Raw genomic sequence first — 24600 nt, 5'->3', positions numbered from 1 at the left:
CCAAGGGAAGAATTGGAGCCAGGGCTGGTCAGTGCTCAGAATCAGCTGTCCCACGGAAATGCTGTGTGTGCTGTGTGCCTCTTAGAAGGAAATGAGAATCTATCCGGAAAGCATTGGCTTCATCTACAGGCTCCACATCTTCATTCTCGCTGCCCCAAGTTCTGTTAAACGGATAAGGGGAGCTATGCACAGAGCTGAGGACCAACAACCAGAGCCCAGGGTGCTGGAAAAGCACAGTGATTCAGAGCCTGGTACTGCATTTACATCGCAGCAGGCGTCCTGGTTAAGAATTCCTGGGGCCTGGCTCTGTGGGGCCTGCCTTTAATCTCAGCACCAGGGAGGTAGAGACAGGTGGATCTCCATGAGCTCGAGGCCAACCAAAGTTACACAGTGTGACCCTTTCTCAGAAAAACAATTAAAAAAGAGTTCTTGGTTAGAGGGTGTAGCTCTCTTTTACAGCACAGGCTTGAAGTGTGGCGACCCTGATGACAGGAGCGGAGGAAACAGGGGGGGGGGGAGGAATGGGAAGGAGCGGGGATGAAAATTCTACTTGTTATATTTGAAAATCAAAATCCTGAAACTCCTGGAATTCATAAGCAGTGAAGGGATGGACTTGACAAGCGATGAGAAACATCGGAAGGGGGTTTGTGAGCTGAAGGTTGCTGCTCAGTCGAAAGCAGACAGAGGAAGAAATGTTTCGACTCACAGAAATCAGTAAACGACACACCTGCAGCGTTGTGAGGATGGCTGGTCACCCACGCACACCCACTGTCCAAGAACCAGGGGCACCGATTCTCGGACAACACTCACACAACTTGGCCACATGCAGTGTGAACTCCTTTTTTAATATTTATTTATTTATTATGGATACAATATTCTGTTTGCATATATGCCTGCTAGAAGAGGACAGCAGACCTCATTACAGATGGTTGTGAGCCACCATGTGGTTGCTGGGATTCAAACTCGGGTCCCTTGGAAGAACACGCAATGCTCTTAACCGCTGAGCCATCTCTCCAGCCCCACAGTGTGAATTCTTATTAATCCCTTTACCGTATTGATCCCACCTTTGTTTTTAAAGAGCACGCACCTTTTGTAAGTAGAATTACTATTTCATGAATCAATTTGTTTCTTTTACTGAGGACCTTTGCTTGGTTAGTTTTTGAAACAGAACTTGCTACATAGCCAAGGATGACCTTAACGGTCAACCTGATCAGATTAATAAACACTGGAGAAGGTCGACCTTTAGGGGTGCTGTGAGGCATTTCCAGAGGTGATGGGGTCTGAGGTTCTGAGCTCCTGAGTGATCACCCCCCTGCGATGGGTTTATGATATGAGGTATTGTTGCAATATGGTGCAAAGTAAGATGTGGGGTGGAGGAAGTCAGTAGCTGGGGTTGTGTCTTGGGGGTCTGTCTTGCTCTGGCCCCTTCCTGTGTTCCCTGTCTGTTCTTTGTCTCTGTTTCCTGGCCACCATGCCATAAACTACTCTGTTCCTTGGTACCTTCCTCACCATGCTGGACTGATACCTTCGTGCTGTGAGCCAAAATAAACCTTTCCCCAATAAATTGTTCTTGTTAGATGTTTCCTTGCAGTAGTTAGATAAGCAATGAACCCAGCAGTTAATAAAGGAAAGAAAGAGACTAAGCCAGAAGTAATAACAGAGCTACTGGCTAAAGATTTTTCTACACTTGCAAAAGACATTTAGCTACCAATTCAAAAAGTTCTACAAATCCCAAGGAAGATAAATTCAAAGAAAACCCCATCTGGGGACATCACAGAAATACCTCCTTCTTTCCTCTTTTCAAACCGAGTCTCATATAGACCAGATCTCATATGGCCTCAAGATCTGTAGCTATGTAACTGGGGACGACTTTAAACTTTTGATTTCCTATTTCCACCTCCCAAATGCTAGAGTTACAGGTGTGCACCATCACACTGGTTTATAGCGGGCTGGCAATCAAGCCCAGTGGTTCATGTATACTAAGCAAGCACCCTACTCATTGGGCTACATCTTTAGCCCTATAAAACTATATTTAAAATTAAAGACAAAATGGGCAGTGGTATGTATGCCTTTAATCTGGAGGCAGAGGCAGGCAGATCTCTGAGTTCAAGGCCAGTCTGGTCTACATAGCAAGGACAGCAAGGGCTATACAGAGAAACCCTGCCTCAAAAAAAATTAATAATAATTATTATTTTAAAAAATATTTATTTATTTATTATGTATACAATATTCTGTCTGTGTGTCTGCCTGCAGGCCAGAAGAGGGCATCAGATCTCATTTCAGATGGTTGTGAGCCACCATGTGGTTGCTGGGAATTGAACTCAGGACCTTTGGAAGAGCAGGCAATGCTCTTAACCACTGAGCCATCTCTCCAGTCCCCAATGATTATTATAATAATAAAGTTAAATTCAAGACAAAGATACACTGACAGTACTACAAAGAGAAAATCATTTACCTTCAAAGAGGACATAATATGACTGACAGCTGGCTTCCTCAGAAGTAACAGAAGTCAAGAAACAATAAAAAAAAACTTAAAGGCTAAAATTTTTAAATGTAAACACACTATTATATAAATATATTATATACATATATTTATCTAGAAAAATTTATATCTAGCAAAAATTTCCTTTAAGGGCTCTCGGATAAGCACCAAGCTCATACAAAGGAGTGTAATAACAAGCAAGAGAATAGAAAACAGAGAGTGATGTTTTTGAGAGATGGGAGGTCTTGGTATGTAGCCTGGGATAGCCCAGAACTCCTGGGCTCACAAGATCCTTTTATATCAACTCCTGTGCAGCTGGGACCGCGGGCACACACCACTATGCCTCTTTGAGAATAAGAAGCATGTTTAAGAATAGAACACCTAACAAGAAGAAAAAAGGGAACAAAAGTAGATCAGACCCAAAAAACAAAAAGACAGAAATACCAAGACAGTTGTTTTTATAGACTTTACACCAAAACACATCCGTACTTCTTAAATCAACTTGACCCAGGAATGTAACCCAACCATGACACCAATAAGTGAGGTTAAAAGGAAGTAAAATTTCACAAGTAAATTGCAAAAACCTTAAACAAAATGCTAACATTCAGATATAATGATACAAAAGTAGCTAATACTTTTCATGTCATTTATATCCATAATGAAGTTACGTTTGACCATCTTTCTTATTCCGTTTACGAAAGAAAGTAAAATTTCATCTGACTATTCAGTAGGTCCAGAAAACATATTTAATGAATTGAGATGTCCATTCATGGTTTTGAAAACTTGTCAAAAGTCGGGAGTTAGTGGTGCATGCCTTTAATCCCAGCACTCGGGAGGCAGAGGCCAGCCTGGTCTACAGAGTGAGTTCCAGGACAGGCTTCAAAGCTACAGAGAAACTTTGACTCTGATAAGGATACACACAGGGACAGTATGCACAGTATACAGTGTCCTTAATGGACAAATTATTATATATATAATAATAATATAATAGATCAGAAACGGGAAGGACTCACTCTTGCTACTTCTGTTCAACTGGAAGTCTTAGCCACAGCAATTAAGAAGAAAAAAGAAATGAAGGGCACTTAAAAAGAAAGAGGAAAATTATCTCTGTTTGAAGATAACGTGACCTTATAGGTAGAAAATACTAATGAACCCACATTGAAAAAGTTACATTGAATATAGGAGTCCAGAAAGGTTAAAGAATACAAAATCAAGACATAAATATTAGTTACATTTTTCTATACACAAACAATAATCAAAAGGGAAATTAAGGGGCTGGAGAGATGACTTAGTGGCTAAGGGCATTTGATGCTCTTTCCCAGAGCATCCTACATCCCAAGCACCCACATCAGGTGGCTCACACCTGTACCTAAAGCTCCAGGGATCCAATGCCTCTGGCCTCCTCAGGCCCCTGCACGCACATATTTATCTCCACATGCAGACACAGGCCTATACACAATTAAAATAATGAAATTAAAGAAATTAATCAAACCTATTTATAATAGCATCAAAAATAATAAAACACTTTACTTGGAGAACTGTAACTCATTATTTTTAAAATATTTATTATGTATACAGTGTTCTGTCTGCATTTCTGCCTGTAGGCCAGAAGAGGGCACCAGATCTCATTACAAATGGTTGTGAGCCACCATGTGGTTGTTAGGAATTGAACTCAGGACATCTGGAAGAACAGTTGGTGCTCTTAACCACCGAGCCATCTCTCCAGCCCAATAACACATTATTGAAAGAAATTAAGAAAGACACTGTGTGTGTGTGTGTGTGGGGGGAATGCTCTTGTACACTGTAAAGATTTGTCACTTGTATTGGTTTAATAAAATGCTGATTGGCCAGTAGCCAAGCAGGAAGTATAGGTGGGGCTACCAGACTAGAAGAGTTCTGGGAAGAAGAAAGGCAGAGACGCAATCACAAACCAGATGCAGAGGAAGCAAGATAAGAACGCTGCACTGAGAAAAGGTACCAAGCCACATGGCTAAACATAGACAAGAGTTATGGGTTAATTTAAGTTGTAAGAGCTAGTTAATAGTAAGCTTGAGCTAAGAGGCCAAACAGTTTATAATTAATATGTGCCTCTGTGTGTTTCTTTGGGACTGAATGACTGTGGAACCAGGTGGGACAGAAACTTACATTTACAAGACCAAAATAAATAAAAAGATGTCACTTCATGGGATGAAAGGCAATATTGTTAAGATGTCAGTATTGCTGAGAGTAACTACAAAGTTAAATAATTTCTACCAAAACACTAATAGTGCTTTTTTTAGAAATAGAAAAGCCCATCATAGAATTCATATGAAATTGTGAAGGATCTTGAGTAGCCAAAAACAATCCAGAGATGGAAAAGCAAAGTTGGAGACTTTCTTGGTTTAAAAACATATTTTACAATTATAGTGATCAATGGACTAAAGAGATGGCTCAGAGGTTATGAGTACTGACTGCTTTTCCACAGAACCCGGGTTTGGTTCCCAGCACCCACATGGCGTCTCACAACCATCTGTAACTCTAGTCACATGGGAGACTATGCCTCCTTCTGGGCTCCATGGACACCGTAGTCACATGCACCAGAACCACAAGGGTGAAAGCACCGGGCTTCAAGAAACAGTGCCTGTGCGTGTAATCCCAGTATCTGGAGGTAAAGACAGGAGCCTCGGGAGTTGCAAGTCATCCTAAGCTGCACGTAGGAAGTCTGAGGCCAGCCTGGGACAAACAAACATGAAAATAAAAGGCATGGCTGGGGAAGAGGCTCATCTGGAGGAGTCGGTGAAGTTGATCGCCTGTCTTACCACATGCAGGAACGAACACAAGATGGTCGGAATCCTAAAACTACAAACATCCCAGGATAGAACCCAAGCTACCAGAGCAAACACAAACTTAAAGCTGCTAGAGAGGAATGCTCCCCCAAACCAGATGTCAGGCAAGGCCTTAGGACCCAGAAGATACAAAAGAACACTGCAATTCAGTAAGAGCCCCAGGCTAAAATGCATGAGGGCCATTTCTCCAGAGGGGTTCCCAATGGCCAGCAAGCATACGGAAAACATCTCAATATCACTATGGGGAAACGGACATCAAAGTCCAATAAGGCATGCCTTGCACCAGACACTGTGACCACTCTCTCAAAATAAAATAAATAAATAAAAGTATGGGTGAAGGTGTGTGGGAATCACAATTCTTCTGCATGTTTGGTAGGGTTGTACAAGGATGAAAAAATTAATTAAAACTAGAAGTAGCAGGTATGTATTCAAAATAATTTAAAGTGGCATTTCAGTCATGTGTTTTCACACTCCTGTTTACTGCCCCAATATTTACGATAAATGACATGCGTAAACAATCGTAGTCCATCCACAGACAAAATATGCTCTACGCATACAATGGAATAGACTCAGTCTTTAAAAGGGAAGGGACTACTGCCATGTGTTGCAATGTGGGCGAAACTAAGAAGTGAAATAAACCAGTCACAGAAAGACAAATGCTGCCGGGCTCCACTCCATCTCAGAAACAGTGAGCAGACTGGAAAGGAGAGATGGGGCTCTGTTGTTTGAACACTCTAGAACTTTCTCTCAAGCAAGAGGGAGGAGGGCTAGCACTCTGTCACTTGGCGCTGTCAAGTCTAGAACAGCATTGTGCTCTCCACTCTAACAGGGTGACAGTAAAGGGGCGGTAGGCATTCATTCCGTGAAGTGCCTGCTGTCCAAGTCTGGGGACTTGATTTGCATGCCCACACCCATGCGAAAGCTGGGTGAGCACATGAGTAATACTACGCTGGGGGTGCTGAGACAGGAGGATCCCTGGAGCCCACGGACCAGCCAGTCTAGCTAATCATGACTTCCACATTCAGGGTCTAAAACTGGAAGGTGAGAGCCACTGAAGAAGATACCAAGAGTGACCTCTGGCCTCCACAAGAGCTCAAGTGAACATGTATACACACACACACACATATGCACGTGCACATGAGTATGCACGTGCACATGAGTATGCACACATATGCATACTGAACCCAAGTCTAGGACACTGCTGGGCACCACACCTTGCTGTATAAGATTGCCAAAGGCAGAAAAACAAAGGCAAGCTAGGCAGACTCACACCTGTAGCCCAGCCTTGAGGAGTCTGAAGCAGTATTTCAGGTCAGTCTGAAGGGTTACAGAATGAGATAACATCAAGACAGAGAGAGAGAGAGAGAGAGAGAGAGAGAGAGAGAGAGAGAAGGAGGGAGAGAGAGAAGGAGAAAGAGAGAGAGAGAAGGAGAGAGAGGAGAGAGAGAGAGAGAGAGAGAGAGAGAGAGAGAGAGAGAGAGACCCTCCTGGCATACATTCCCAGCTCTCAGGTCAGTCTGTAACCACAATGAGACTCCATTTACCATTTGAAGGAGAAAAAGAAAAGACAGATGGGAGGGGGAGGGAGGGGGAGGAAGGAAGGAGAAGGAGGGAGGATGGGAGAGGTCTGACTTGATCAAGTGGTCAGTGAAGTGGTGAGCTACGTTTACAGTCGGCTACTTCTTCTTTCAGCCTGAGAAATGCGGTCACTGGGTGATGAAATGTACAGGTCTATTTTCTTTCTTTCTTTCTTTCTTTCTTTCTTTCTTTCTTTCTTTCTTTCTTTCTTTCTGCCATTGGTTTGTTTTTTTTTTTCCAGACAGGGTTTCTCTGTCTATTCCTGGCTGTCCTAGAATGCGCTTTGTAGACCAAGCAGGCTCCAAACTCACAGAGATCTGTTTGCTTCTGCCTTCTGAGTGCTGGAATTAAAGGTGTATGCCACCACCACCACCTGGGTAAACGTCTATTTTCATATACAAAGATCAAATGTGAAATTTTAAAATTACGTCATTTCAGGCCAGTGGGATGGCTCAAAGGGTGTTTGCTGCCAAGCCAGACAATTTGAATTTGATGCCCGAGATCCTGGGCTGTTTTTGTCTGGAATTTTTGGTGGTTGTTTTTGTCAACTCAATACTAATTTTATTTGGCTAGAATCTCAATTACCTCAATTAAGAAAATGCCTCCACTCGGATCACCTGTAGGCAAGTCTTTAGGGCATTTTCTTGACAGATGGTTGATGTGGGTAGGCCCAGGCTACAGGGAGGCCTCAGTCCTGAGCAGCTGGTCCTGGGTAGTATGAGGAAACAGACTGAACAGTCCAGGAGATCAAGCCGGAAAGCAGTATTCTTTTGTGGCTTCTGATGACCTCCTGCCCTGGCTTCCCTCAGTTTGGAAGTGTGACCTGAGATGCAGAAGCTGAAATAAAACCTTTCCTCCCCAAGTTGCTTTTGGTCATGACGTTTTATCCCAGCAATAGAAACCCCCACGTAAGGTAGAGATTGGTACCGGGTTACAGGGTGCTGCTGTGATGGGACCTGACTGTATTTTGGGGGGAGGATTGTGGAAAGACTTTAGAACTTTGGGCTGGAAAAGTCAATGAGTGCCCAGAACTAAGGAGCCATGGGAAAGTAGAAGACAATTCTGAGAGCAGTAGAGACATAGGAGGCCTGTGAAAGACCCGGCTGAGGCCTTTGGGTAGTATGAATTAAGAATCTGTGGTTCTGGTCAACTGGGGCTGAAAAACTGGCTGTGATTAAGAAGAAACCAGCATCACTGAGGGAAATCTAGATGTTTCCTCAGAGTCAGCACACAAAGCTGTGCTCCAGAGGCCCCCAAGGCAGAACCCAGGCTGGCAGCAGAAGTTGGTAATGTGTACGAGTTCTCCAGGTGATGCTGACTTTGAAGGCTTGAAGGGGTCCCGGAGAGAAGTTGAAGCTTGGCACCCTGTGGTAGGATCAGAGCCCCTGAGGAGAGCTCAGAAAGTGCAGCCCAGTTGCCGTGGAGACCCCAGCGCTTTAGAGATGACAGGACCAGGGGATGACTGCCAAGGACAGCAGCAGCTGATAGATGGAGCAAGCCAGTAAGCAGCACCCCTCCACGGCCTCTGCTTCGGTTCGTGCTTCCAGGTTCCTGCCCTTGACTTCCCTGGATGACTAACTACAGGCTATAAGATGAAATAAACCCTTCCCCCAACAGTTACCTTTGTTTCACCACAGCTAGAACCCCTAACTGAGACAGACCCACAAGGCAGAAGGAGAGAACTGAGTCTCTGTTGCCCTCTGTCCTCCACAGGCATGCCGTGCCACACCCCCTTAGGTAAATAAGTTAACTTAACGTTAACAACATAGAGACAGCCAGTCAAGAACGGCTAAAACGACGCCAGACTTGCTAAGATGAATGAGAGGAGTGAGAAATGAGGGGCTGGACAGATTGCGCTCAAGGACAGAGAAGTTTCAAGGAAGTCTCAGCATGCACACAATCTCTAGCAAAGCTCCCCGGGGAAACTGATAAGATTATTCCAACATTAGCGGAGTCATTTGAAGGAAGTCACTGCCAAGAAACCAAACTGCCCAATGGGAAAGAAGGAAGACGGCAAATGAACTGGCTTGTAGCCGCTGGACTGCCGACAAAATTGCCACTGCATTTGGGTGGAGGAGGCCTGGCATTCAAAATGAATGGAAAGTTTTAGGTTAGCTTGAGCTACATGGAGAGACTGCCATCTCAAAACAACAGCAAAGCCAGGCTCTACGGAAGATGTTTTTAATCCCAGTACCAGGGAGGCAGAGGCAGGAGAGTCTCTGTGAATTTGAGGTCAGCCTGGTCTATGTAGCAAGCTGCAGAGCAGCCAGAGTTACATAAAGAGGTTCTGTCTCAAAACAACAAACACATAAAAGCAATCAAAATAACAACAAAGATGCCATATTAGTTGAATAATCATGCAGCTAAAAACAACCCTTGACCCCTACTTTACACGGTGCATAAAAGTCAATTCCTGGGGCTGGGGCCATAGCTCTAGAGTCGAGTGCTCTCCCGGCACGCACAAGGCCCTAGCTTCAATCACCCGGTACTGTCAGGAAATAGAGGCCAGTTCCAGACATGCTGTAGGCTCAATGTGAAAGTAAAATAATAAACGACCCAGCAGAAAGTGGAATGATGTTCTGTGGTGGAATATTTGTTGAAGATGTGTTACTTTTGTTTATGCTGTGGAATGTTTGTTTAATGATGCAAAGATGTGTTGCATTCTTTTATGTCGTGTTACTTTGCCTATCTAAAACACCTGACTGTCTAATAAAGAGATGAATGGCCAATAACTAGACAGGAGAGGGATAGGTGGGGCTGCCAGGCAGAGAGAATAAATAGGAGGAGAAATCTAGGCTCAAAAGAAGAGAGAGTGGTGAGAAAAGGAGGAGAGAAAGATGCTAGGGGTCAACCCACCAGGCACGCATCTAGCCAGGGAGTAAGAAGGGAAGAAAGATGTATAGAATAAAGAAAGGTTTAAAAACCCAGAGACAAAATGTAGTTAAAGAGAAACGGGATAATTTAAGTTAGAAAAGCTGACTAGAAACAAGGCAAGCTAAGGCTGGGCATTCATACGTAAGAAGTCATCTCTGTGTATTTATTTGGGAGTTGAGTTCTAATGACCTTGGTGCCAGTCCAATTTCCTAAACACACTTATAGCTCAGGAATAAAAGAGAAAAGAAGAGTGGTAAGTTGAATTTCATGAACATTAAGGAAGGCTGTTCACCTAGTGGGGTGATGCAGTGGCTCATTGAGCCAAGTGCCTGCTGAACGAGTACAAGGACCCAAGCTCAGATCCCCAGCACCCACTCAAGAGTCAGGGATGGCTCCATGTATCTGCAGCCTCAGTGTTGGGAGGCAGAGACAGGTGGAGCCCTAAAGCTCGCTGACGGCCAGCCTGGTCGAAATAGTGAGCGTCAGGTTCAGTGAGAGACCCCATCTCAACCAACAAGGTGGACAGCGATGGAGCAGGGAACTCAGCAATGACCCCTGGCCTCCACGCGTGCCTGCACTGCTTAGTTTACCTGATACATAAAACAGAACAGAATTCCGAGCGCCAGGGGAAGAGCCTGCAGTCAGTCCTTGTCATGGTTTCTCTGCATCCTCAGAGTCTACACTGAGTGGAGGTTTGAACTGATGGGACTGCCTTGGAAAGTGTGTCCTTGCCATGTGGGTCCCAGTGCCTCCACTTTGAGGTTCTGTGCCAGGAAGCAAAGCCCCATGTGACCTGACCAGACCTGTGCATCCGTGGCATGCATCCCACCTCCCCTGAACTGGAAGACCCTGAGTTCTTGGTTCCCCTGCCCTGTGATCAAGGAACGGAATCTACTGGATCAATTTCAGACTGTGTTCAGCTCATGATAAACGAGGTGGGAGCAACAGGGCTGAAAGTGAAAGGTGAAAATATTCTGAAAGTAAAATGTCCCATCCCTACCCTGACAGAGGAGCCATGGGGCAGGCGCAGAGGGACTCCCCAGAAGAGCCATGCACAAGAGCCAGCAGGTCACCAGAAGGAGAAGTGTGTCTGTTTAGGGACTTCCCAAGGGGGAACCAGAGGGAGGGCTTCTGGCTCCTCCAGGCACGGACCTGTCTGCTGCTCTTCTCTGGCCCGGGTCTTTGGCTATGTCCTCCAACCCATCCTTTCTCCGCATCATTCCACAATCTCACCTAGACCTCCAGAGAAAAGCCTAGCACGTACACACACACACACACACACACACACACACACACACACACACACACCACCCCTTCATGGCTTGCTCTGGGCTCCAAGCACACCAGACTGCCAGGATCTCACTCATAAGTTGCCTTCCCCTGGCTTTCACCCTTCACACCTGGAACTTTCAGTCATTGGAACTTTCTGTGCTCCCTGACTGTCGGCCTCCTACTGGGTCTTCAAAGCTAAGTTCAAATGTCATGGCTGTCTTCTTTGATCTCTCCAAAGAGAGTGAGTCACCTCTTCCTCTGGGTTCTGTTCCCCCCCCCCCACCATTTCCATTCACCTTCTAAGCAACAACCCAGCAGAAACCACATGGGCTTCGTTCCTGCCGAGCCCCCTGTGGCTAAGCCCTGCCTCACACGGCAGGTGCACACACAGGTTGCATGGATGGCTAAATGACAGGGGTCCCTTTCTTTGGTGAAGAACCGTGCAGCCTGTGCACTCCAATGTTAATTGACTCGGTTGGGTTCTTGTTTCTTCAGCGAGCTGAGACACTGAAAACCTCGGCATTTCTGTAGGATCCAATAACCCCTATCTTAGGACCTTTGCACATATGATTGCTCCGCTAACACTCTCTCCCCCCAGGTTCTCTGCAGCCGTATCCATAGATTTCAACTTCATGATCACCCCCTAAAGAGACTGCCTGCTTCCTTGGAAGTGGGTCCACTCTGGTCCTCTTCATAGCTGTCGTAATATCAGGACAGTGACTGCCTCCGTCTTGTCTTTAAGACCCATCATTGTCTGGACACATTAGGTCCCGGAGGTTGACAAATCACCAGCTTTCTTCACCACAACATCCCCCGTTGGTAGAATGGGGTGCAGAACGCATTGATAATGAGTGTACGGATGAATGGGGGCCACGCGATGGAACAGCCACGGAGCAGTCCCCGGAGACCCGGTTTTCCCATCAGCTTTGTCATTATCCCCAGGAGGTACCTCCCCTTCCCCCATCACACACACACACACACACACACACACACACACACACACACACACACACATGCTCTGGGCAGCAGCTCTGGCTCCTAGAGTCGGATAGAGAAGACTGTCCTCAGATTAGACACGACCGAGGATATTCAGAGATGGCACACCTCAGGCTCCGTTCAGCATAGTTTCCAGGTGGATGAAGGAGACTAGCAGGCCTGGACCAGAAGACAACTCTGACCCCCTTGGGTCTTCAGGCCACCTTTTTGGCTTTGTCTGAGCTCAGCTCTGTACATCTGTAGACCAGGCTCAGCGGTTGTGCTTCAAGCAAGAAGCAAGGAAGTAGGCATCTGAGGGTGCCTGTTTTCCCCAGCATGGTGGGTTGTGTTACAGCTGAGGACATCAGGCTCATGGCTTGGTGGGTGGCGGCTGGCCATGAGGAAGGACTTCACCCCCTACCAGTGGCTGTGTGGCTCCATGCACCAGAACCTCCTCCAGCCTGGACAACCTGAACAAAATCGACTATTCTTGCAGCCTTGCTCAGGGGTACAGCCTCTCCCTGTGGCTCACAGACAGGGACTGGTCTGAAGCATGACTGCTTGAAGCTCCAGCAGAGAACTGGGCCGAGACAGCACCAGGTCCTCCATTCTCCACAGCCCACCCTGGCTTGATGGAGGCCTGAGCCTTTAATCCGCACAGGACAGAATTGGGAGGCTTCAGTTTTGGTCCTCACACCAAACTTACTTAGCGGATCAAGGAGCAAAGGCCCAGAGAGGCCCAGAGCCGTATCCGTGGCCACACAGCGAAGAGATTGAGGCATGAGGGGGAGCCAGGCCGTACATTTGCCCCTCCTCCTGGGACAGTTCTGTGTTTTGACCCTCCCTGGGGACCGCAGGGACAGCAGCAGGCTGAGGCCCTGGTACAGATGTCCTTCAGGGGCCCTGGCCAGGGAATGTTCTCAGGTTGTTTCAGAAGTTCCAAGTTTACTCAGCGCTTCTGTTTGAGTTGTCATGAAAAGTCCCTTCGTCCTGGGCCAGAGTGGTGGGGGAGGGGGGCAACACCTGCAAGCTGCGGGCTGTGGGTGGGGCCTCTCCCAGCTCCCCCCACTTCGTGTTTCTGGGGCCCTGGACCAGCATTTGAAGGAAAGGCGGCCAGGGTGAGAACCCCTTCCTTGGGGAAGACTTTGTCCCACCTCCATGGGACAAAGCCCCTCCAAGTGGCTCCCTGGGTGGCCTTGAAAACCACCTTAACTCCCTTGGTCTCAGTTTTCTCACTAGCAGGTGCTGAAGCACCATCACAGCCATGTGGTACAGTGGGTGGCACACACCTGTAATGCCAGCCCTCAGGAGGCTGAGACAGGAGAATCACAGATTTGAACCAGACTGGGTGGCATGGAGAAAGAACCTTCCCTTTTTGTTAGCGGCAACAAGGCGGACACCTAGTAATTAAAGAAAACCAGATACTATCTCCCGCTGGCCTGCTGTGAGTCCCTGTAGGCCTTCCCCTGTCAAGGGCACTGACTGGCTATGGCTGCCCTCTTCCCTGCCATGCAGAGCCCGGCTTTGGGAGAAAGCACGCCCCTCCTTCTCAAGGCTGTCTGGTGCTGCTTGGCCCTGGGACAGAAAGGAAAGCCCTCCCCCGAGCACGCAGCCTGGCTGCCTCTCGTCCATTTTTCCATGCTGTTCTCCTTACTGACAGCCACCTACCTTCCAGGGCCAGACGCCCCTTATGGCACCAACTCTCTCCTCCCTCTCTCAGGCTAAAGAAGCCTGAAGTGGCCTCTAGAGACGGGCATGTTGAAAGCCTCAGACGAGGGACCAATCTCCCCTGCCCAGCAGGCAGGGGTTCTATCATTCTCTCTGTGAGGCCCAGTGAGGCCCAGACCGCAGCTCTAGGGCAGGGATATTGCATAGAGTAAGCACCCCACTGTGGGGATCACACAGCCAGGTGCCCTCTGAGGAACTACCTGAAGTGGTGTTCCAGGCAGTGAGTCTTTTCATGGGGTGTCATCCACCATACAGGCCAGGTTCCAATTTCTGCTCAGACTCTCCCCATCACTCTTAACCCAAGGACAGGTGTGTCCCCAAGGAGCCCAGCATTGCCATCTATGCACTGGACTTTGTGGGACCACTGGCCTCTCTTGGACTCTGAGGATTCTGGGAGGTCCCTAAGTGCCTACAACTCTGTAGAGAAGGCTGTTCTAGCCTTTCCTGCTCTCTCTATAGCTCCTAGCATCTAGTCTAGTCCTCCTCCTCCACAGGTCAAGGTGCCTGGGAGTGGGAGCACCTAAAATCATCATCTCGACACTGACATCCCGGAGTTCTCTTAAAGAGCCTCACAGAGATAGAGGAGCCACTTTGCTCTCCATTTCACAGATACATCAAACAAGGACCCAGAAGGCTGGAAGAAGCAGCGAGACTTGCCCAGTTTCTCCAGCGAGACTTAGAAAGGCTGACATGTGCTCTCACATCCAGGCTGCCTCCGGGGGCATAGGTATTCTCGGAGGAGCTGCCTGTGACACTCTCATGCCCCTGTGACCTGCTGTGGTCCCTTTGGCAAGTCCTAAGTACGGGCGTTAGGTCCCATGGCTTCTTCACTCAACCCTTCTGCCTTCTCCATCCTTCCAGGCTAGGTCTCCAACAACCTCCAGACTCCTCTCTCCTCCCCATGTAAGAGGTGTTGTCTCTTACCATGTGACCCACGCCCTGGATTTGGATGGCAGCACCTGGTTGGACTGCTCACCTTGCCATATCCTGGCGAGTCCCATAAGGAAAGTCATACTTCCCCTGTGGAGCCAGGTCTCCTTATCTGTGAAGTAGGCAGCCCACCCGCCTGGAAGGATTAGATGGAGTTTAAGTAATAAACCACAGTGGCTGGTCATCTTTGATGTCCTCCCCACAAAACAGCCCCATGGAAGCTTCCCAATGCTCCCACCTAGGACCCATTGTCCGGCAGACTAGCTACCTCCAGATCTCACTTTCTTCTCTCCACCACTTCTTGCAGGCCGTTTGCTCAGGCAAGAGATCATGTTAGCCATGCCCCTGCTTCCACAACCCTCCAACAACCCTCAAGCACACACTAAAGCCCGCAGATATTCTAAGCCGGCTGAACAAGGGACCTCAGCCTTGACTCTACCAAGTCTAATTGCATATAACCTTCTCTGCCTCTGTGTCCCAGCGGTGACACAGGCACAGGACAGCTCAGAGTCCCACCACGGTGCGACGCAAAAGCCTGAGGACCGTCGGCTCAGGGAGAAACAGGGCTACCATCTACTTACCTGCTTCTTCAAGGTCCTCCTCAGAAAGCCATTCCTCAGACTGGGGCAACCAGGTGGCCTCCTGGGGGTGGGAGTCACAGAGGGACTCAGAGTGATGTTGGTTGGTGTGGGTTTAAGAAGGTGGGCGGGGTCCAGTCCGGTGCAAGTCCAGAATCTAAAGGAGTCACCACTGAGACAGTTCTGGGGCTGAGGGCTAGCTGGGCATTTAGACAGGGCTTACATAGAGGGAGTCAGCAGAGCTGGGGCAGCCAGAGACAGGGCACAGCTGGGGCTGGGGCCAGTTGGCCGCCCCAGGGATGGACAGACCTGAAGTCAGACCGGCAAGCAGCTGTCAGTCACACACAGGAGAAGTGGGCAGACAGCTGCGCTCGCCTGATGCACAGAGCCGCCAGCAGAGGCTGTGGTGTCTGTCTGAGGCCAGGCAAGGGGTGGGGATCAGGAGGATGTGGTAAGCAGTGCCCGCCCAGCCCAGCCAGGTCCTCCAGAAGGGGCGAGAAAACTAAGACGCCTTCAAGCAGGCGCCCACGGCTTCCCAAAGGTTACCCTTCAGCAAGACATTTGGGGCCTACGGGGTGACATCTGGCAGGCAGATGACGTCATCCCACAGACCTCACAGTCTTGTCCCATGAGACAGGCAGTAAAGTGGGACTCCCCACTTCTCACGGATGTAGAAACTGACCGCAGGTGTGAGAAGGTCCTGAGTATCCACGTTGAGCCCCTCAGCTCAGACAGGAGAGACAGAAGGTGGACACCCACTCGTGACCTTTCTCCTGCAGGTGGATAAATGGTCCATTTTTTCTGTCCCTTGCCTGCCCCCTCAGCATGACCCAGACTTTCTACATTAAGCACTACTCCCCTGCCTCAGCACTGTAGGAAGGAGGACTCTCCCTGCTGCCCTGAAGGAGAGAGACCTGAGAGTCTTGTTGTGCCCGGTTGTCAAGTGTGGATACCCAGCCAGGAGGACAGGGCAGCCACACAGAGCTGGGAATTCAAGAAAGAAATAGAAAACAATTGTTTTAATTTTCTTTTTCTTTTCTTTTTCTTTTTATTTTTTGAAACAGGATTTCTCTGTAACTTTGGAGCCTGTCCTGGAACTAGATCTTATAGACCAGGCTGGCCTTGAACTCAGAGATTTACCTGCCTCTGCCTCCCGAGTGCACCACCACGGCCCGACTTTAATTTTCTTTTTTTTTTTTTCAGGAGAAAGGACTTTATTATCAAAAGTTCAAGTTGATTCAAGGTAGTGGGATTTCCATACGTTTTTCTGACCCTGCTGAGGTACCATTCCTGTGAAACCATAGACAACCTCCTGCCTCAGCCTCTTCCCTTTCCAGTCCAAGGGTGTCTTGCCTAACTTTACAGCAACTTTTAGGATCCCCTGAGACTTGCCCTCCAAATCCTCTCACCTCTTCAGAACTCACATTTGGTTTATACGATATCTGTCCTGGGCAGACTGATACTTTGGTCCTCACTCAGTGCCCACACTTGGACCCAGCAGGCCAGTGCTTAGTCAGCCTTTGAAGGGACTTGTCCAACACTCCACCAATGAAAGGGATGCTGACCTGAACCCAGTGCCCTGCCTACGGTCACTCTCGAGGCAGCTCCTAAGTTCTCACCCACTGGCAGCATCGATCCCCTCAAGATACACACACGTGAGAAACAAGATTTGTTTATGTTTCAAAACAGTTTAAGCATAACATGCATGACAAAGCACTCATCCATGCCCAGGATGAGAGGGCCAGGCCCGGGACTTCCGTCAATCATCAGATTCCTCACTTTGTGCGTCTGGAGACGGCACAGTCTTCAGTTCCTTTCCTCTCCTGAGCCCCCCAAGTCTCCAGCAGGGGCTATGCATCTTCCAGCTGGGGACCCAGAGGAGAGACCTTCCGTTTGTGGACCTCAGGGTCCTCTGCCCTGAGAGAAACACGGGTGAGCTCCTGGCAACCGGTAAAGCGTGGAGACTCTGATCTCACCATTCCTTGAGGTACAATGAAGCTGGCATGTGGCTGGCAGACTTCTCTGACGGGTGGAATAGAAAAGAAATCCCTCAGTCTGTTTTCTTGTCTCCAAGCAAACGGGAAGTCCAGGAGAAGAGGGGCAATGAGTAAACATTTGGGAATTCAGAAGACAGAAGTCAGGCAGCTCTGACCCAGCAGCCCCACAGAGGGAGAGCCAAACAGCCACCAGCTCCTTCCAGACCTTGGTCAACAGGCCTGCTCCCATTTCACAGATGAAGAGATTGTGTCTTAGAAATGGCTTTTTATTTGTTTGCTTGTTTGTTTGTTTACTTTTGGGAGAACCTGCTCCCAAATAATCACACAAATTCTTACTTATGAATGCCCAGCCTTAGCTTGGTGTATTTCTTGTCAGCTTTTCTTAAATTATCCTGTCTATGTTTTGCCTCTGGGCTTTTATTGTTCTCTATTCTATATACCTTTCTTTATTTCTTACTCCGTGGCTGGCCGTGTTGCTGGGTGGCTGACCCCTGCTATCCTCTTTCCTCCTTCTCTCGCCTTCTCCTTGTTATTCTCTCTTCTGCCAGCCCCGCCCTATCCTTTCTTCTGCCTAGCTATTGGTCGTTCAGCTCTTTATTAAACCAATTAGGTGTTTTAGACAGGCAAAGTAACAGAGCTTCACAGAGTTAAATAAATACAACATAAAAGAATGCAACACATCTTTGCATCATTAAACAAATGATCCACAGCATAAAGGAATGTATCACACCTTTAACTAATATTCCACAGCACAGGAGAGGAAACCAGCACCCCTCAGCCTATGAGGCATGGGAGCCAGTATTTGAACCTAGTTCATTGGAGCCTAAAAGGAGTGCATCCAGATAGGGGTTTGCAAGGAGGGGTGGGGACAACTTTGAGCTGCCTCCATGACCCTGATTGGTTCAGATACACACACCATTACTTTCACACTGGCCAGTGTCTGTGAAAGGCCGGTTAAGAAAGAGCATTCCACTTTTCATGTCTATTTTGAGGTTTCCTTTCCACAACTGTGTTCAAGGACCTTCCTACAGGGTCCCTCATGGTTAGTATCAGCTCTAGGCTTCCCTGAGACCAGGACCTCATGCCTGGAGAGAGAGTTTCTGGGGGAAGCTAGCCTTTCTTTTTCCTTTCTCTGATTTTCTTTCTTTTTCTCCTTTCTTGATCTTCACAGTGACTCTTCCGAGGTCTTAGCCCGGAGTTTGAGCAAACTCACAGGCAGGATAGAAGAGGAGCTACTCACTATCTGCAGAGTCCCTGCTATCAGCGAGATGAACTATGCAGCTGCGCATTGTCAGGGACGCGCTCCCCACCCCCATGTGGAGGGTTGAACCCTGAAAGTGGCCTTGCCTTCTGAATTTTCACTTTCCTCGGAAGTCAAGGAACTTGCCCAAGGTCACAACCCAGGGAGCGGGTTTGAACGGTACACCCACCCTCCATCCAACTCACTGAACTACTTCTGAGTGTGGGTGGGCAGGAGGCAGTCAGCTCCACCCCCTCTCCACCACCCGCCCACTCATTCCCTTCTCTGTCAACTCAGCCAGCCCACACCTTCCCTCCCTCCTTCCTTATCAACTGGGCCCTTGGGTATGTCCTGAGGAAATTCCACTGAAAGATGTACCAATAACAGCCCTTGTGGAGCCCGTTTCTAGTAGAGCAGACAGCAGACAGACAGACAGACTGACCGACATCCTGAGGGCATCATATAAGGCAGGGTGTACAAGTACAGAGGATGGGAAAGAATACAGAGAGCGGAGGGTCAGAGCCACATAGGACACTCACTTCTGGGCTCCTTGCCGGTGCAGCTGGGAAGAAGGCAGATTTGGTTCGTATGGAAATGAGAATTCCTGTCAAGCTTGCAGAGAAGCAGCTCAATTGGGTTTACATATGTGAAGGAGTGGTCCACTCTAGCAATCTCAGCACTCAGGACGCTGACACAGGAGGACAGCAGGTTCAAGACCAGCCTGACTACACACTAAGATACTGATTCAGGGCAGGGGAGCAGAGCTGAAGACATGGCGTGGGTGGGTGGGGGATATAGCCAAGGCTGCTTAGTCCACTGGTACTTAAGTGGATGGTCGCGAGCTGGTCGTGTCCAGCTGGCTGAATGAGCATTGACCTCTGAAGTAGAACTGTGTTCAGGGGAGGGTCCCTCTTGCTCTGTTAAAAGTCATCAAGGGTAGCTGTTAGCCCTGGAGAGATCTCTGAGGCTCTCACACACGTTCCCAGCACTCCAAATAGCAGAGCTGGCCAAGGAGAGAAAGTGGTCACTCTGCTCTTCTGCCCGGGGGTCTTCTGAGAAGAAATAACAGGATAAACCTTCTCTAACCCACTTCCTCTTTTTAATTTTTTTTTAAATCACTTCTTGGAGGAGAGATTTGCTTAACATATATTTTGGGCACTGTAGCTGTACAATTCAATGATTTTTTTTAAAGTCACCTTGGTGATTTGGACACCCATGACTGCGGCTAAGTTGGTGGAACATTCCGTCCCCTAAACAGAGCCCTCCTGCGAGATGCCAGCTCCATCTGCACTCCCGGGTGTATCTGATATGTTTGCGGGTGACTCGGCTTCACATCTTTTCTGGGAAGGTCACATATGTTGGGAATGATGTATCTTTTGTAAATAGCCTCTTTCACTCAGAGTAGACTTTGACTCGGCCATGTGGTAGAATAAATGATAGTCATCTTCGTTGTTGAGTAACATCCGGTGGCATGGAAGGACTGTCCCAGCTGTGCTTCCATGCACTGGTGAGCATTTGTGTGGATAGTGGCCTTTTTCGTCCTTTCTTGATTTTGGGTGATACCAGCCTTTGAGTAAACAAGAGTCCTCAAGCCTCCTGTGGATATACCTGGGGTTAAACTGCTGAGCTATATAATAATTCTGTTTACTTAAAAGAACTGGCTAGCTTTTGGTCTACAGTGGCTGCATTGTATCACTTACCCATCAACAAGCAGGGAAGGTCCACTCTCTCTACACTTGCTGTTCCTGATTTTTTTTCTCTCCTTCCTTCTTTTCCTGTGTATGGATAATGTGTGTATGGATGTATGAAGGCCTGAAGTGTCTCAACTCTTCTTCAATCACTCAACCTTATTCACCAAGGCAGGGTCTCAGTCAAGCCAACGGCTTGCCTCTGTGGCTAGTTGGACATGTCAGCTTACTCTGGGACCTTCTGTCTCCTTTGTCTAAGGCTGGAATTACAGATGGGCCCCCATGCCCACCGGGCATTTACATAAATTCTAGGCAGCTGAACCCCAGGCCTCTTGCTTGCACGGCAAGTACTTTAATGGCTGAGCCATCTCCCCAGACCCTAATCCTGAGGTTTTGAATGACAGCATTCCTAGGGAGGTGAGGTGATCTTTCACCCTGGGCTTGCTTTGCATCAGCTTTTGAGGGTTTCCAGGGTCAAGGCCAAATATCCCACAGCCTCCTCCCTCACCCTTCTTTCTCCGGTGACCTGTCTTGGTGTTTGAAAATCAATTGTCTTTAGGCATGAAGTTCCCCCTTCTAGACTACCAACTGTCCCCAGATATGTCCCCAGATCTCTGCTGGTCTTTCCTGTGCTGGCAGCACTCAGTTAACACTAGAGACCTGTGGTAAATTCTGAAATTGAGACTTTATGTTCTCCAACTTGGTTGTTTTCCTAGAGAAGGTTTTAACCATTTCTACCCACTTCCAAACACACCTTCTCCATTAAAAGTAAAAGTAGGCACTGAGATTTGACAGGGATTACCTTCAGCTCATAGATTGCCTCTAGAAATGCTGCCATTTTGGCAATGTTAACTGTTTTACTTCGTGGGCATGGGTTGTCTTGTGACTTACCTGTGTTTCCTTAAATTCTCTTTAGGGTGTTCTGCACTGCTCCCTGAACACACCTTGCGTTGCCTTGGTTTCTCTATTGCTAAGAATTCTACCTGTGAGGTAGCCTTCCTTGCTAGCACGGACTCACATGGGCAGAAACACTGATGGTGCGTGCACACCACTGCTTCGCTAAGGCCATTCATCACATCTAGTGATTGCTCCATGGACTTTTGGACTTTATGTATTTAGAATCATGCCATCATTTACAAAGGCAGTCTCACCTTTGGGTTGTTTTTTACATTTCTTTTTCCGGCTGAATTGTCAGGTTAAAACATTTGGTGCAAGGTTGAACAGCAGTGGCAGAGTGGGCGACCTTACGGGAAAGTTTCAGGGTTTTGGGGCTTGTGAGCGTGCTGTTGACTGAGAGTCTTTGGCTCATGTCCTTTACCAAGTTGAGGGAAGTCCCTTTTGTTCCTAGTTTGCATTATAACAGATACCCACGTGGGGTTTTTTCCCCCTTAGCCTCTATCATGGACTGTGGTGGTTCACATTGTGTTGAACCACCCTTGCATTCCTGAGGTAACTCTACTTAGTCAGACTTTTCATGGCTAACACATTCTTGATAGGACAGTGGGAAAAAGGGGGAGATTTGGGAGGCTGAAAGTTGCAGGGGCTTCAGTCTGCTTGGTCTGTTTCTTCTAGGCAATAGCGAGGCAGAGCTTCATGATGGCGGGGGTGTGGGAGAATAGGGCTGCTCACCTCACATGAGCCAGGAAGCAGAGACAGATGAGGGAGTAGGTGTATTTACTCCAAGCAGGCTCCACTTCTTCCCAACAGTGTCATCAGGTCAGAGACCTCATCATCCAGCCACTTCTCAAATCTAGGCAGCTTGCAACCAAGACTTGAACACACAGCAAAACCACGCGGTCATGAGTTAGAGTCTGTTTACCTTGCTCCTCATTTTTTCCCCAGTACCCTTGTTGTGGAATTTTGTGTCTATGCTCATAAGGACTGTTGTTCTAGGTTCTTTTTTTTAAATTTCCCCTCTGGTGTCCTTGTCTGGAGTTGGCACCATAGTGACTTAGGAATCATTTTCTCCTCTTTTATTTTGTGGAAGAAGATGAGAATTCTCCAGGAAAGGCTGGGCTTGTCTCTTTGCTAGGAGTTTTGTGGGTGACCAGTTCAACTTCCTACTTTGTTTGTTTTGTTATGTCTATTAAGAGTTTCTTTTCTTTCTTTCTTTCTTTCTTTCTTTCTTTCTTTCTTTCTTTCTTTCTTTCTTTCTTTGAGTTGATTTTAATGATGGGTGATCACAAAATTCTGGCTTTTATGTGCACGAAGGCGCCATCTCCCTTTCCATTTCTGATCTTATTTTAATTATCTGTCTTTCTTGGTTAGTCTAGCTAAAGGTTTGTTAAACTTTGCCAATTTCTGTTCAAAGAAATAACTTTTGGATCTGCCGATCCTCTCTTCTGCTTTTCTGGTTTTTATTTATCTCCACTCTAACGTGTATTACTTAATCTCTTTTGCAAGCATTGGGTTTCACTTTTTTTTTCTAGTTCCTTAAGGAGTACAGTTAAGGGGCTGGAAAGATGATTCAGCAGTTAGGAGTGTTTGCTCCTCTTGCAGAGAGGACTTGAGCCCAGTTCCCAGTGTCCATGCTAGAGAACTGGAAACCTCCTATAATCTGGCTGCAGAGCAATCTGACAGCTCTGGCCTCTTCTGGCAGCTGCACATGTGTATACACATAGTTAAAAATGCAAAAAAAATAAGGGCCAAGATTCCAGTGTTTGCGGCCCCCGACAGTCATGTAAAAGAGTGTAGCTAGGCTATTGGTCTGTGCCTAAAGAATGTGTCTGCAGCTCCTACTCTCTTGGTTTTCAATACATTCCCTGTAAGTTTTGGTGTGCTGGTGTGTTGGCTTTCCAGCACTCTGACAAAACACCTGAGAACTCAGCTTAAAAAGAGGAAAGGTTAATTTAGGCTCCAGGTTTCAGGATTTTCACAGTCCATGGTTGCTTTTGAACCTGTAGCAAGGGAACCTGCTGTGATGGTGGTCTGTGAAGGGAGAAACCTGCTCATCTCAGTGTGGCCGAGAAGCTCGAAAGAGAGGCTGGAGTTGCCATAGTGTCCTCAAAAGTACACCTCCAATCACCCAACTTCCCCGCACTAGGTCCCACCTCCTAAATGCTCGGCCACCTCCCCATAGCACCAGACGCTGATCAGCAAACCTTGAGCACGTGGGACTTGGGTAACATCCAAATCAGGACGGTTGTGTTCATTCATCTTTGCTTTCTGATTTCTCTTGTGAGTCCTGGGAGTCATTGGCTGGTTAGGGTGTGCTGTGTAACTCACACGGCTGTACACTTTCCGCTTTTCTAACACTGTGTCAGAGAAAACAATGGAATTCCAATCTCTCTCTCACTCACTCTGTAGACCAGGCTGGCCTCAAACTCACAGAGATCTGCCTGTCTCCGTCTCCCCAGTGCTAGAATTAAAGTGTGCACGACCACACCTGGCAAGGCAGGCATGGTGCAGGAGCAGTGGCTGACAGCTCACATCTGATCTGCAAGCCCAAGGCGAAAACTAGCTGGGAATAGTGTGGGCTTTTGAAACCACCCAGCTCACCCGGATGTGACAATGTGACGTACTTCCTCCAACAAGGCCACGCCTCCTACTTCTTTTAATCCTTCTCAAATGGTTGAACTCCCTGATGACTAAATATTCAAATATATGAGTCTAGCAGAACCATTTTCATTCAAACTACCACATTTATGAAGACTTGCTTCGTGGCTTAACCCCAAGATCTGCCTTGTAGAATGCTCCGTCTGTTCCTTCTGGCCATGGCTGATTTTGATGGGGTGCTATGCTTGTCTGTTGCTCTAATTGGTTTTTTAACATCATTCCAGTTTCCTTTCCTCGATGCCTTCTGCCTAGCTGATCTCTCCATTATTAAAAGTGTGGCACTGAAGCTGCCAACTATTATGGTATAACACCGGTGTTCCTGTTCAGTTCTGTCCATATTTGCTTCATGGGATGCATATGGCTATTATATGTTTCCTATGAGTTTACATGTTTGTTAGCATATACTCTTGTTTACTTTTTGAAATAATTTTTCCTTAAACTTTGTTTTTCATGGTGTTACCACTCAGAGCTCTTGGGTTTTCTTTGTATGAAATGTCCTCTTAAATCGTTCACTTTAAACTCGTTTGTGTCTTGTAGACAGCATATAGTTGGATAATGCTTTTTAAATCCCTTCTGCCAATGTGTATCTTAAACACTAAGTGTGAAGCGATTACCAGCAGGGATTGCTCTGCATTTTGCTGTTTGCCTTTGTCTGTCACTCAGTTCCCTCAGGATCTCTATCTTTAGGGTTTGATTGATTTTTCTCCTACTGTATTGTTTATATACTCTCCTCATTGTCTGTTTCTTAAAGTTATTTTTAATGATTACCAGTGGCTTTGCACTTTACATTTATATTTACATTTATAAAGATGTAATTTGGATGATGAGGAAACCCACAGAGACAGCTGATCCAAGCTCGTGGGAGCTCAGGGACTCTA

At 47.4% G+C, this 24600-nt stretch overlaps 1 protein-coding gene across 1 annotated transcript in view; it reads right to left on the bottom strand.

The window, feature by feature from the left end:
- Positions 1-15730, bottom strand: part of Il21r (interleukin 21 receptor) — a 34520-nt gene extending 18790 nt beyond the window's left edge. Inside the window, exon 1 of the mRNA XM_075972148.1 lies at positions 15246-15730. The gene's annotated coding sequence lies outside the window, so the exon portion shown is untranslated. The remainder of the gene's footprint in view (positions 1-15245) is intronic.
- Between the last annotated feature and the right edge of the window lie 8870 nt (positions 15731-24600).

Source organism: Microtus pennsylvanicus, chromosome 5 (genome assembly GCF_037038515.1).
Source record: "Microtus pennsylvanicus isolate mMicPen1 chromosome 5, mMicPen1.hap1, whole genome shotgun sequence".
NCBI lineage: Eukaryota > Metazoa > Chordata > Mammalia > Rodentia > Cricetidae > Microtus > Microtus pennsylvanicus.
The sequence above is the reverse complement of the archived record's forward strand: the minus strand, read 5'-3'. Positions and strand labels throughout refer to the sequence as shown.